The sequence below is a fragment of the Trachemys scripta genome, chromosome 2, assembly GCF_013100865.1.
Source record: "Trachemys scripta elegans isolate TJP31775 chromosome 2, CAS_Tse_1.0, whole genome shotgun sequence".
Lineage (NCBI taxonomy): Eukaryota > Metazoa > Chordata > Testudines > Emydidae > Trachemys > Trachemys scripta.
In genome coordinates this window covers 140,742,573-140,757,595 of record NC_048299.1, presented here as the reverse complement: position 1 = coordinate 140,757,595, position 15,023 = coordinate 140,742,573, and positions in this window count along the sequence as shown.

Sequence of the window (15,023 nt, the reverse complement as noted above, 5' to 3'; positions counted from 1 at the left end):
TGGGCTCTGGCAGGTAGCAGAAGGGGTGTGGCCTCGGGTGGAAGGGATGGGGCTGGGGGCTAGTCTCCCCCAGCCACGGTTCATGCGCTGCCCATGCCTGGGAGCCAGCAGCTTCGCATCCCCCCCGTGTCTCCCCCCGCCCCCCCCGGGACATGGCAACATCCATGAGGGCTCCCTCCTGCCCCCTTCCCACCCGAGAACCCCCCCATCCCTGTGGGACCTACACACAGACCCAGATCTGGGAAAGCCAGCGTGGCGGATTGGGGCCTGTGTCACGGAGTCGCCGGGGCGATGCTCTGGAACTGCTCCCTACGAAACCAGGCAGGACTCTGGGGGAGCCTCCTCTCTCTGAGCAGACTGTGCCCAGAGCAAGTAGCTTCCACCTTCCTGGGTCTGACCCCGGAGCATTCAGCATCCCTGCCCCTCTGTGTGCTTCCCGCAGCCAGTCTGCCCGGGTGGGGTCCTGGGGCAGCCAGAGGGCCCTGCAGCCCAACTCCGCAGTCAGACGTGACTCTCAGCCAGCGTAAAACAGAAGGTTTATTAGTCGAGAGGAACACAGCGTAGAACAGAGCTTGTTAGCACAGAAATCAGTGATTTTCAGCCAAGTCCATCTTCGGGGGGAGGGAGCCCAAAGCCAGAGCTCCCCCTGTGCCCCAAGCCATGTGCCCAAGGAGACTGTCTCCTCCTCCCGCCTTTGTCTCACTTCCCAGGCCAAGAGTCACCTGGTCACATCCCCCTCCTGGGTCTCAGGTTGCGAAGAGGCGGCTATAGCATCCATGCAAGCAGTTGGAGCAACCCTACAGAAGTCAAACACGCTTATTCCCGCCACCTAGACCAGGGGTGGCCAACCTGAGCCTGAGAAGGAGATAGTATTTACCAATGTACATTGCCAAAGAGCCACAGTAATACATCTGCAGCCCCCCAGCAGCTTCCCCTCCCCCACTCCCAGCACCTCCCACCCACCGATCAGCGCCTCCCCCTCCCTCCCCATCAGCGCCTCCCGCTCAGCTGTTTCATGGCTTGCAGGAGGCTCTGGGGGGGGGGGGGGGGAGGAGTGAGGGCACAGCAGGCTCAGGGAGGGGGCAGGGAGGGGTGGAGTGGGGACAGGGCCTGTGGCAGAGCCAGGGGTTGAGCAGGGAGCACCCCCTGGCACATTGGAAAGTTGGCGCCAGTAGCTCCAGCCTCAGAGTCGGTGCCTATACAAGGAGCTGCATATTAACTTCTGACACAGGTTGGCCACCTCTGACCTAAACATTGGTGCAATACAAAGGGAAACTGAGGCACACACAGCATTCCTGCAAAACAGTAAGATTCACATACAACATAACTAGGGAAAATCTCCACTTTGTCACACCCTGCATGGGCGTCTGCTCTGTAAAACGGGGTAGGGGGTGGGAACCCCTTCTGCTGATAGCGGCGCCTGGCCCCAAGCTCTGGTGTCCCTGGCTGGGGTACTGGGTGGCCAGGCCTGGTAATGGGGCTGAGGGAAGGGGTACAGACCCCTAGTTGGGCAGGGGTAAGGGAGAGAAACCAGTAGGAATGAGGGGTCCGTCAGGAGCATGGCGAGGGCAAGGTCTGACCTGCCAAAAGAGTTCCAGGGGGCTCGGGGAGGTGGGTAAGTCAATGGGAGGGGAACCTGGTGCCAATCAATGCCCAGAAGAGGGAGGAATGGGCCCTGCTCAGATCTCAGTGGGCTGAAAAGGGGCAGGGCTGTGGCAGTGCCATGGAGATCTTGGTGTGGGGTGCTGCTGGACTCAGGGCATGAGGCACTGGTCAGGACCTCAGCACTGAAGAGACATGGCTGCCAGGGTGTGTGGGCAATGGGCACATGGATTGGCTACTGCCCCCAGCTCTGGCAGGCTCCACAGATGTTGCTGCAGCATTTCCTGGTGTCCACACCAAAGGGCGCAGACACACGGGGCTCTGGCCCAGAGGGGTGTTCTGCAGGAGTCTCTCGGGGCTGTAACTCACCATCCACCTGCCCATCCTCAAGGGGCCAGCAGCTCAGCAATGGAGAAGAAAATACCCAGGGTTCCCTTGACACCTGGGAGATGCAGCCTGCTCTGGGGTGGAGCTGGCAGCTGGCCCCCAGCCACAGGGAGGCAGGCTGCACCATGATCAGCCTTGAGCGGTGGAGGAATGGTGTTCACACGCCAGCTCTTGTGTGACGGTCCCAGTGGGGGCGTCCCACTGCCGAGTGGACACCACAAACCACAATGGTGTCAATTCACAGCCCATGCACAGGGCCCAGGGGCCCAATCCTCGGAGGGGCCGAGCCCCTGCGATCCTATGGTCCTGCTGCTCTCAGGATTGGGCCCTTTGGCATCTTGGGGTGTGAGACCAACTCACTGGGAGTTAGCCAATGTCCAGTGCAGGAGATTCCCCCCCGCCAACCTGGCTCCCCCGGAACCCACCACGCAATGCCACACGGCTCCCCCTGCCAGGCCAGTGAGCACCACAGCTCCAAGAGCTCCCGTGGTGGAAGCCTAGAGATGGGTGGGGGGAATCCCCTGGGTCCCTCCGCCCTGAGCCTGTCCCAGCCTGGAGCTGGTCCCTGCCAAGGCACTGAGTGCTGTCAGGGGCCTCAGCCTGGGAGGAGAGTGGATAGCTCCCTAGGAGCCAGGACTTGGGTTCTATCCCAGCCCTGCAAAGGGAGTAGTGGCTAGTGGTTAGAGCAGGGGTGGAGCTGTCAGCCAGGACTCCTGGGTTCTAGTTGGCTCATCCACTGACTTCCACAGAACCCTTCCCTTCTTTCCCAGGACGGGGTGAGGCCCGTGTCTCATGAAGAGGATGTGGGGGCAGTGGCCTGCACATGATGGATCACGGGGCATGCATGGCACGCGCTGGGCTGGGTCGCAGGGCTCTCCGGGCCTGCTGGTGTGGGATGGACTCTGAACCATTGAAAATAACAAGAATGTTGTTTCCTGCTGCTCCAGCCAGCTGAACGCTGGGGCACTGGCCCCACTGCACAGGGGGAGACCAAGTCACGGGGGGGGCAGGCTCAAATGGCAAGTCAGTGGATGAGCCACTGAGAATCCAGGAGTCCTGACTCCCAGCCCAGGGATTAGGAACCAGGATTGCCAGGTTCTTTGCCTAGCTCTGGGTGGGGAGTGGGCTCTGGTGGTTGGTGGGGGGGTGGGGTTTGGCAGTCAGGATTCCTGGGTTCTAAACTCCGGTTTGCCCAGAGTCTCCCTGCCCCCGCTCCCATCCCTGGCATGGGCCAGAGCTCTGTAGCTGCAGCCCGGGTGGCAGGTGCACGCCCTGACCCCGCTCTGGGCTCCTGCCAGCTCCGAGCATGTGAGGCAAACCGGAGTGAGGCAGAATCGCCCATCCTGGCTGAGCTATTTACTGCACCGTTCCCATGGGCGCCCAAAGGGGGGCAGAGGGCGAAGGATGAGCTGTGGGAAACTGACTTTCCTGGCAGGGCAGGGCTGGGTTGTTCCCAGGTCTGTGCCCTCATGCCAAGCCAGCTTGGGCCTGGCCAGTGTGCGGCTGGGAAACCTGAACAGAGGGTGTGGCAGCCGGCTGGGTGGGGCAGTAGGGGCTGTTCTCCCCCGAGTTAGCGCTGACCCCTGACAGCAGGGAGCAGTCTCAGGACACAGCAGGGCTCCTCCCTGCCCCTCTGACACCAACCCCAACTGTGTCCCATAGACTAATTTGCTCAGGATCATTCTCACTGCTGGGGAACCTGAGGTAGGGAGAGGGGATGTGACGTCACTGCTGGAGAAACTGGTGGGGAGCAACATGATCTTGCTTCTGGGGAAACTGAGGCAGGGAGTGAGGCTGTAACCTTGCTGCTGGGGAAACTGAGGCAAGGAGCAGCAAACTGACTTGCCCAGGGCAAAGAACCCAGGAGTCCTGCTTCCCAGCTAATCACTGGAGCCCCTTTCCCCTTCCAAAGCCAGGACTCCCGGTTCCCGGTACAGTGCTCGGGTGGAAGGCAGGTGTGTGCAATGTGGGAGAAGGCAGGTTCCCCAGGGTAGGGTGCGGCACTGGCTCGGGCCTGCTCTGTGGCAAGTTCCTGTGGCAGGTGCCAGGGCTGGTTCCCGTGTGTCGGGGCTGGGCTGTGAATCTCCAAGTGCACGTGAAACGGCAAAGCATCCCCCAGGCCTGAGCACTGTGTGGGGCCAGGTGCCAGCTGGGTGCTGCCAAGCAGGAAAGCGTCCGGGGCTCTGTGCTCTGCCGGGCACACATTCCTGCCCCATTGCCTGGGCCTCTGTGCTCCACAGCTGGGCACCCTGGGCAGTGCCAGGAGGGGCATCTGGGCTCCCCGCACACAATGCCGCTAGTGCCCCTCAATCCCGACCTGCAGTATTCTAGTTCGGTCGATGGCCCGAGAGAGAGGAGCAGAAAGAGTCGTGGCCCCAGTGGTACCCACTGCCCTACTGCTGCCCCCAGCATGTCCTCCGCCCTAGCGCTGCCCCTGCAGTAGCCCCCTGCACCCTTGGGACCTCACCCTTGTCGTGTTGGCTGTTCACATGCAGCAGCTCATGCCCACGTTCCCTGGCTGCCCTTCTCCGGTGCCGGGGGGACGGAGGGGGAGCAATGGACCTTGCCCCTCCGCTGGCATCAGGGAGCAGCCCGGCCATCTGGCTCCGTGGAGCTCAGTCCCTGACCCCTAGCCCAGCCTGGGGCAGGAGGAAGTGGAGCTGTGGCCAGGACACCAGGGTCCCTGGAGAGCATCTGTGTGGGGGGAGGCAGCAGGGCCCTGGCACCCTGAGCTGCTCGGCTGGGTGAGACTGACCCTGATGGGGGAGGGGGCTCCCCAGTCTAGCTCTGCCTCCTCCCTCAGCTGAGAGCCCTGGTGGCCTGCGAGGACAGTGCCAGGGTCCCAGTCCTAGGAGGCAGAGCTGTGCCCCCAGCCTTGCGCCAGTCAGGGGGAGCCAGGTGCCAGCCCCCAGGCCATGGGCAGAGGCAGCTCTGGGCCTTGCCATCAGCCCCGAGTCCCCTTGTGCCAGAGCCAAGGAACACCCAGCCCTCAAGCCTGCCCCTCTCAGCTAGTCCCTTTTCCCTCTGTACCTTGGCAGGCCCCGCCCAACCCCAAGTCCCTCCAAAGCCCACGTCTCCTGTGAGGCTTATTCACTCCAAGATCAACATCTAGCCCTGGGCATCGCTCCCACCTCTGGGCTCCCTTGGTCCATGCGCTGGGGGCTGCCTGGAGCAGGGACTCTCCTCACTGAGTCGGCTGCCATCATCTCAGCAGACCCTGATCTCGGTCGGGGTCTGGGCAGCGCCCGGCACAGATATCATGTAACTAATAACCTTCCAGGCCTGGTACTTCCTGCTGAGAGAAAACCAGACATGGCTTTGCCTGGTATCAGCCCGGGGACGCCTTCCAGAAAGGCACGCTGCTCCCCCACCCCACCACTAGTGTGCCCTTGCAGACCCCGTGAGTGAGGGCCTGCAGTGCTGGAGTGTCTGGTATTCTGGGGACGCGTGAGTAGCACCCCAGGTGCTCTGGGACAGCGAGGGTGATGGGGTGCTAAGCAAACAGGCCGCTGCCCACACTGGGGAGACCTGGCTCGCCAGCTCCTCCACCCGCTCCTGGCTGGCTCAGTGCCGGGGCTGTGGCCTAGTTCAGAGCTCTGTGACGAGGTCCGGGGCTGGTGTCAGGGTGGGCGTTAATGAATTCAGCGTTGCGTGGAGGAGCTGATCGCTGTGTTAAAGAAAAGCACCTCCAGCGGGTTTGAAATTGCAGCAGGGGAGGGGCAGGGCGGTGGGGCCTGAACTTCTGCTGCCCTTCCTGACGGCAGGATCAGTCGTGCTGGGACCCCCGCACGCACCCCTCGGAGTGAAACATGCCCTCCCCTCGCTGGGGCAGGCATGGTTAGCTGTGGCCCCCAGAGCTCGTGGGTCCTGGGCCTCCCCCTCCGGCCATGTCACTTCACTAGGCAGGGGGCCTTCATGCCCTGGGCAGCTCTGCACCCCGGGGAGGGGACCCACCCTGACCCCAGCTGCTTCTGGGACTGGGTTCCTTGGGCAGGGGCTGTCTGGCTCTGCATTGCCAAGAGTTCAGCTCCCAGCACGGTGGGCACACTGAGCATCCAGCCCCTGCTCTGGGCAGTGCCTGGCAGGACGGGGCCCTGATCTCAGGCGGGGCCTGGGCAGCGCCTGGCACGACAGGGCCCTGATCTCGGTCGGGGCCTGCGTAGCGCCCACACATCAGGGGCTGTCACAGCACAGGAGAATGCCCGCACTATATCCCCACCACCCAGCCCTTCCCCCTCCCCAGGTGCGGATCCGTGGCTCTTTGGGGTGTGGATTGGGGAGGGTGACACCTCTTCTTGTGTGTGGGGGACAGGGAGGCTCTGTGAGCAGCCTGCTCCTCCGGGGGTTTCTGAGGGGCAGATTTGTGCACCTGCCAGGGTAGATCAGCATGCCCACCTGTGGGTGTTGGGCGGTCAGACGCAACAGGTGACTCCAGCCTGCCCGGCTTAAGGGAGTTGCCCAGGGTAGTGCCTCACCCCCCCCAGACGTTGGCACCGGTCGCTCTTTGCCTGGTACCTGGGCACGTCCCCATCCCACCTGGGGCAGGTGTGATCATGCTGCACCCACATGACTTACATGTCGCCTGTGTGATTGGCCCAGCACAGCCGCTTGGGCGCTAACCTGGAGCAAACATGCCCACCCTGCCAGCCATTGACCTGTGGGGCAGTGCCCAGCTTGGGTCCATTCACCCACTGCCATCAGACAAGACGGCCAGATCCCAGCCCCGTCTGGGTACCATGGAAGGGCCCCCCAGGGAGCTCAGACCGCTTCCTCGAGCAAGTCCCCACAGCCCCATCTGGGAAGCTGGGGGGAGGGGGCTGTGTTCATTGTCACACATGGTTCAAAACCTCCCCTCCCTGCCCCCCTCCCACACATCTCTTGGCCTTGAGTTTGAATTTGGATTTTGTTCCTGCAAAGGAGCCCAGGGAAGCTGCTGCTGCAAGTCTGACGCCCCGAACCCGCAGGGCCGAGATAGATCCAGATTCAAGGAATCCAGCCCCCCGCTGGCACCCGACTGCACTCGGTTCGTTGCAGGACGTGGCCCTAATCCTGGGTACTGAGCCCTTCAAAGATCCCTGCCCGCAGGCTCCATGTCTAGTTGGCAGCCGGTATCAAGCAGAGTGCCCCAAGGATCGGTCCTGGGGCCGGTTTTGTTCAATATCTTCATTGATGATCTGGAGGATGGCGTGGACTGCACCCTCAGCAAGTTTGCAGATGACACTAAACTGGGAGGAGTGGTAGATACACTGGAGGGTAGGGATAGGGTCCAGAGGGACCTAGACAAATTAGAGGATTGGGCCAAAAGAAATCTGATGAGGTTCAACAAGGACAAGTGCAGAGTCCTTCACTTAGGACGGAAGAATCCCATGCACTGCTACAGACTAGGGACTGAATGGCTAGGCAGCAGTGCTGCTGAAAAGGACCTAGGGGTTACAAAAAGAACAGGAGTACTTGTGGCACCTTAGAGACTAACAAATTTATTAGAGCATAAGCTTTCTTGGGCTACAGCCCACTTCTTCGGATGCATATAGAATGGAACATATATTGAGGAGATATATATACACACGTACAGAGAGCATGAACAGGTGGGAGTTGTCTTGCCAACTCTGAGAGGCCAATTAAGTAAGTGAAAAAAAACTTTTGAAGTGATAATCAAGCTAGCCTAGTACAGACAGTTTGATAAGAAGTGTGAGAATACTTACAAGGGGAGATAGATTCAATGTTTGTAATGGCTACACCTAGGGTAGGCACAGGCAGAAAGAAGCCTTGTACCCATACGGCTTATTCCCCATCCCATCCTGCAATAGCACCTCTTGTATAACACATTACACTCCTCGTTCCTCTGGCAAGTAGCGCCAGGGATGGGTGTTTGGGGTTTGTTTTAGTTAAAAAAAACCCCAAATCAACAGCTTCTGAAGAGACCCAAATGTAGCAACGTCTCCAAAAACATCACAAGGTGCAGTGTGAAACCAGGGTCTTGTTAAATACCAACTAGCTCTTCCTGATGCGGCGCATCAATGGTTTGCCTCCCTTTGGCTGTGAAAGGAAGGTTTTTGTTGCACCTCAGTGCGCAGGAAATGAATGCGCTGAAGCGGGATATCTGCTGTTCTGCGCAGTGTTGTTGCAGCCATGTGGGTCCCGGGATATTAGCGAGAAAGGGTGAGTGAGGTCGTATCTGCTATTGGACCAACTTCAGCTGGGGAGAGAGAGGAATTTGCGAACCGAGCTGTCCTGAAGACAAGCTCTGCAGCTCCAAGGCTGGTCTCTCTCCCCAGCAGCAGCTGCTGGTCCAATAAAAGATCTGGCCTCCTCCACCCCATCTCTGAAACAGGGTGCTGTTCTCTGCTTAAATCCCAACAAGGGACATTTTGTCAACAAACGTTCTACTGGGAATGTCAAAACCCTTATAGCCCTGATGCTTCCTTTCGTTTTTCCAGGGTAAAAATGGTGACAAGGATGCAGTTTGACTCTAAATCTGCTCCACCAAAATAAGGTTTTCCACTCTCACATGGTCTCAGGGGTCAACTTCTGGGAAACCGCCTCATTTCCTGGGAACTTCAGAGAAAGAAGCACAAAGAAACTGGTTCAAAAAACCAAACCCAAATCCACTTCCAAGCGGGAGAGTATTAAAACTACTTTGCACCATACCATATAGGCGTTTGTGGCTGGAGCGAGCCAGCAAGTCCTTTGACCAGCTATACCTAAATCCCATTGCTATGAAACCAGTTAACATTCACTCGCTCCTGGAGTGCAATCAATTTATCTGCACAGTGGTTCAGATGGGAGCCATCTCAGAGCCTCGGAAGGCATCTTGGTCTGGTTCTCCCAGCCTGACCCACCCTGTGCAAACTGGTTTGAGACCTGCCCAAAGCTCTGGCATTGTCTCTTAATGACCCTTAAGTGGAACCAACTGTTAGAAAGGGCCCCCTCCCTTTACGGTCTCGGTGCATCGAGTTCAGACAGGAATTATTTCAGGCTGGGATCTGGCCTGTGCAGTGCAGGCGGCGAAGGAGATGATCACAAATCTCTGCCAGCACTGGCAGTGCAATGCCCAGGAGGGCAGGGTGGCAGTCCCCTGGGCTGGGTGGTTGATCATCTCCCCGCCCAGCCCCATCTCCAAGGCCAGGTGGGTCATGAGTGCTGGGCGTTTACAGGGTGTTATCTGAGCCGTCACGCCGAAAGATTTATTCCTCCCTTGCCCGCTGGGGCCAGGTGGTGCCGGGACTGCATGTGCAATCCAAGTGGCAGAGATCACTCGGGCACAGGCTGATGGAACTGCCAGGTTCTGCTCAGGGCCTAGCAACAGACAGTCAGGAGCCAGTGGGCTGGGCCCCCCATGGGGCACGTCCCCCCAGCGGTTCAGAGCCAGGGAGCCCTTGACTTTGCACATCTAGAGAGTGCCCCAGCCAGCCCAGAAATGCAGCTGCCTCTGGGGTGAGGCACAGCAGCTGTTCAGCAGGCACACAGGAGGGGAAAGAGGGGCCTGTATGGAACTGATCCTGCAGGGGGGCATTTAGGGAGGTGAAATGGAGGCATGGGAGATGGGCTTTCCGGCCCAAAGAGGCAGCGAGACAGCCTGGCTGAGACAGACCGGAGGGAGATGCCATGGCCTGGGCGGCTCAGATCTCATCCAAACTCACCGCCTGCAGCACAGGCCCCCATGTGGTGGCCTGGTGTCGGGGCCAGCACTGACTGCCTGGGCACAGCGCCCTCACCCCACGCCCAGCAGACTGCCCTGTGGGGCTCCCATGTCCTTACCAGGAAGGGCCTGTCCACTAGGGTTACCATATTTAGTGCCTCCGAAAGGAGGACACTCCACGGGGGCCGGCCCCGCCCCCAGCCCCGCCCATGCCCCAACTCCGCCCCCTCCCCTGCTTCCCGCGAACATTTGAGTCGCGGGAAGCCTGAAGCAGGTAAGGGGGATGTGGGGGGAGGAGGCGCGGCCCAGGCTGGCCCCCCCGGCGTTTGCAGCCTGGGTCGGCTCGGGCCCTGGGGTGCCGGCCCCGGGCCCGGCTGAGCACCCCCGGCCCGCCCAGCACTGCCGGTCCCCGGCCTGGCCCAGCCCCCGGGCCCCCGGCCGAGCACCCCCGGCCCCCAGCACCGCACCGCCGGTCCCCAGCCTGGCCCAGCCAAGCACCGCCGGCCGGGCCCCCGAGCCCTCGAGACCCCGGCCCGGCACCGCATGTCCCGATTTTCCCGGACATGTCCGGCTTTTTGGGATTTCCCCCCGGACGGGGATTTGGAGCCCAAAAAGCCGGACATGTCCGGGAAAATCCGGACGTATGGTAAGCCTACTGTCCACAGGGTGTGGGTTAAACCAGGACAGAGAGACAGGAGGGAACTCCCCACAGCCATTCACTGCACCAGTGGCCACGCTGGGGACAGAACCCAGGAGTCCTGGCTCCCAGCTTCCCCACTCTAACCCCACTTCCCTCCCAGAGCTGGGGACAGAACCCAGGAGTCCTGGCTCCCAGCCTCCCCAGCTCTAGCTCACAAGGCTCCCCTCCCCAAGTCAGGAAAGGAACCTAAGAGTCTTGGCTCTCAGCCCCCCACTCTGTCTGGTGAACCATGCTTCCTGTAAGTAAATGATTAACCCCTGCCCCCTGCGCCCCGCACCCTGTGAGGGGAGGGAAGGGGCCGGAGCAAGGATCCTGGGTCTGAGCGGAAGGAGAGGCAGATGCTTGAGCAATCCCTGCCCCACACCCTTGTCCCAGGTGACCCAAGTGTCCCTGACCGCCCCAGCTGCTCTCCTAGGCCTCGCCTAGGTGAAGCACCCTCCCCAGCCCAAGCTGGGAGCTGTCCCCCCACCAGTCGGCCTGGAGGGCAAAGGGGCAGATGGGTGAGGACAGGGATCCTGAGGGATTAGGGAAGGGTCCCGCCTCCTCGATGGGCTGCAGCCGTGGGCCAGGCTGAGCCAGTCTGGGAGCAAGGGGCGCAGGGGATGGTGCAGGGCTCTGCCCCACGCTGCCTCCTGCCAGTGCCCCCAGCCTCCCCCTCTGACCATGCCCCTGTGCCCCTGTCCCCTGCCAGTGCCCTCCCCCACCCCATAATTCTGCCAGTGCCCACCCCCACCCTTTCCTTGCCAGTGTCCTCATCCCCCTCCCCACTCCTCTGCCAGTGCCCATCCCCATCCCCTTTTCGGGGACAGCTCCCTTGGCCCCATACCAGGCAGACCCCTGGAATGCCTGGGCAACCCACCCAGCTGCCTGCTCATTGCTGTCTCCACGTCCTGCCCAATAACTCTTTGCAGAATCCCACACTCTGCCAGGGACGCCATCCTCGGAGGGTGAAATCTGAGGACAAATGCTTCCTGATGCATTTGTGCTCAGCACCTGCCCCTGGGCATCTCATCCAGCCGTGCCCCGAAAGAGCTCTCTCACACACAGGGATTTTAAGAAGCCCAATGCAAAGCTGAGTTAATAATATTCCTGATGCACAGAACAGCCCTCCCTTACCCCCCACCCATGGGCTTCTCTCAGGATCCCCTGCTCTGTGTGAGCTCCTGGCCGCCCCTCAGCGGGATGGGGGGCTGAGATCAGTGGGTGCCCTGAGCTGGGACAGGCTGCTGCTGATGGCACTGCCCGGGCCGGGGGTCCTCCCAGGTTGCATGGAGCCTTGAGGGGGGGTGTGGTTGGTCAGAGATGTGTGCTCCCAAGGCAGTGACTTGCCAGGAGAGGGAAGGCGGGGGTGGCAGCTGGGCGTCACGTCGGCCTCCAGATTGACCACAGCACCTGGCCTGCCAAAGCCACCGTCTGGCAGGCCACAAGGGCGGGAAACCAGGATCTCGCCCCCGCTCACTGGCCGAACAGCCATCTGACCTCACAACTCCAGCCCACACTCCCTGAGTCAGGGCCTGGCTCTGGGCCCTGCTCTGTGAGCGGGGCTGGAGTGGGGTCAGTCACACCTCCCAGCCTCCTCCGGCCGGGGCTGTGCTGGCGTGGCCTACTCTGCTCCTCCAAGCTGCTGGGAGGGTGGGCAGTGCCGGGCAGCCCCTCCTCCACATCACCAGGCAGTGCTCTCTGTGCCCCTTGCATGGAGGGGTCCTGTGGTGGTGGATGGGGCAGGGCTGTCCTCAGTCCTCTTAGCAATCCCTGGCAAGCTTCATTTCAACCCACCAGATGGAAAAGGAGCTGGGACAGGCTCTGTAAACACGGCTCCCTTTGAAAACAAAAGCTGTAATTCTCCTGTCCACGGTGACTCACAGTGCTGGGTTTGCATTAAAGCACCAAATCCTCCACACAAAACAGGGATTTGCCTCTTTAAAACAAGGCTGATGGGACTAAAAAACTGGGTCTGGGTCAGCTACTGAAAAGGAGGCACAGCCTGGGTGTGAGTGTGTGAGTGACACACAGGCAGAGTGGGTGTTGGCTCCAAGCCAAGCAGAAACTGACGAATGGTTTAATTATAAATATCTGGCTACATGTTATTTGCAAGAAGCGCCCTGCAAAGCCCTGACCCCTCTCGGGTGGTCGCTAAATATTGTAATTAACACAGATTGGTCTCTTCCAAAAACACCCTTGAAATAAGCCAACCTGGAGACAGCATAAACGGGAAGTGGGGAGAAAATCCACTCCTGGGCAGGTTCTGGCACCACAGGTCAGCCTGTCTCGAGCTTTACAAACATATTAAAGATAATTAGACACAACAGTGGCGTCTATAAACAAGCCCATGGTCTGGGAAAGACTTTCCCCCTTGGCGAGGAGCTCGATCCATTCAGAAAAAGGCCCTATGGTTGTCAGCGAAGACGAGAACACAGAGCTCTGGGAAATGGAGATTGCAAAGAGCTCATTTGCCATCCAAACCATCTTTCAGCATGGGAGGTGGCCAGAGCAGGTTTTCGACTTTATCTTTGGGCCTTATCAAAGCCATAAAACAGCTAATAGCCCCGATTGCAACATAACCAGCAAAGCCCAGCAGCTGGGCCACTGATTGCCACAAATCCGGTTTTTCAGGTGAGCAGTTTTGGGGGCGTTTGGTTGGGGAAGTTGGGACAAAGGCTAATCACTTGCGATATACACTCTTGTCAGACGTTAATAGATGGTCTCTGTGTCACCCAGAGGAGAAAGCAGCAATGAAAGTAACCAAACCATTAGTGCCTTATTAGTCAAGTAGCAGGATCTTATTATACTAAGTGGAGGGTTATACAAAGGAGTTTGAAGTGCACCTCCCTGAGTATAATGCCAGCCACCTCTTAAACCTGTCTACGTGGTGTTTCAGTACAATTCAAACTGATATTGTTACAGGGGTTACACCAATCTGATGGCAGTGGTGCCACTGGGATAGCGGGCGACAAGGCGTAAAGCAGCCGCTGCAGAACATTGCTTACTCTGAGTTCTCCGGTTCATTCTGCCTGGCAGCTCTGTCTGCACAGCAGGGATCCCAGCCCACAGTTAAGGAATATGCCCTTTTTTGCGTCAACTGATCCTCTCTACAGGTGTCGTGAGCCCTACAGACAGGATCCAGTTACAGGATCAGGGCCAGAAACCTTAGCTGCCCTCTGTTATACTAGTCACAAAGTGGGGACTTAGGAGTAGACGAAGAATTCAGTGGGCTGACCGATGCAGCAGATTGAAAGGAATTGCAAACCGGCTTGCAAATTAAGCACATCCAGGAAGGACGGTCCAGTGGTTGGGGCACTAGTCTATGACTTGGAGTCAATTCCATGCTCCGCCACAGACTTCCTGTGTGACCACGGGCAAGTCACTTAGATATCTGTGCCGCAGTTCCCCATCTGTACAATGGGGACAAGAGTCCTGCCCTACAGGGGTGTGTGAGAAAATATACATGGAAGAAGTGCTGTAAGTTACTGATACTATATAAGAGCAGGACATTATTATTATTTCCCACTAACGTTTGTCCAAGTGCATTCATTCCCTCTTTGGGATCACTTTTCGGGACGTTTCTAGCCAAGGAACATCTTGGAAACTCTGAATTTTTAACAACTATTTCTGGATATTTGCAATGAGCCAGTTTCCAATGTGTAATCACAAGCTTTTGCACCAGTAAATGGTTCCTAAGAGCGATGTTCAACCAATCAGGAAAGAGAAACAAAGCACCTGTCCAACAAAAACAGCTCGGTCGTTGTCTGCGGAATGGTCTCGGGAAACAGCTCACCAATGAGCTGCAGCCCAAAGATCACTCATAGAAATGATACAGCAAATCACTGGTTCACACTAGCTCCTGGGGGGGGGGGGCAATAGTAGATGAGAACTCCATTGTACTGGGTGCTGTACAAACATGGCACAAAAAGAGAGGCCCTCTGTGACGAACTGGGACTGTTCTTAATGTGGTCTTTGAATGTTGAGTGGGGAGTGTTGGCCTGGGAAGGTTGCAGGGGAGTTTGGCTGCATTGGGGGATGGGAGACTGGCCTTGAGGGAAGATACCTGAGCATGTAACCTGAGAACCCAGGAAGGGGTTAGAGGCCAGGTGACACCTTGGCCCGGGAAACTGAACAAAGGCTGGGAGAGGAGACGCTGGGGAGAGGGAGAGTTTCAGGAGCTGGCTGTTGTAATGGAGGGGAGCCCAGGTGGGGCTCTGACCCCACAATGGGGCTGTGGTGCCCCTGGGGACCTCAAGAGGGACCTAATTGGGGGGGCGGTCCTGTTGTCTGTGCCTGCAAGACCTGTCTTGGACTGTGTTCCTGTCGTCTAAATAAACCTTCTGCTTTACTGGCTGGCTGAGAGTCATGGTGAATCGCAGGAAGCCGGGGGTGCAGGGCCTTGTGTCCCCCCACACTTCGTGACACCCTCTCCCAAGGATCTTACAATCTAAGGCCCTGATCCTGCAGATGCCTAGGGGACTACTCACTCATGGGAAAATGACAGGTTTCAGAGTAGCAGCCGTGTTAGTCTGTATCCGTAAAAAGAACAGGAGTACTTGTGGTACCTTAGAGACTAACAAATTTATTAGAGCATAAGCTTTCGTGCATCCGAAGAAGTGGGCTGTAGCCCACGAAAGCTTATGCTCTAATAAATTTGTTAGTCTCTAAGGTGCCACAAGTACTCCTGTTCTTTTTTCATGGGAAAACGAAGCA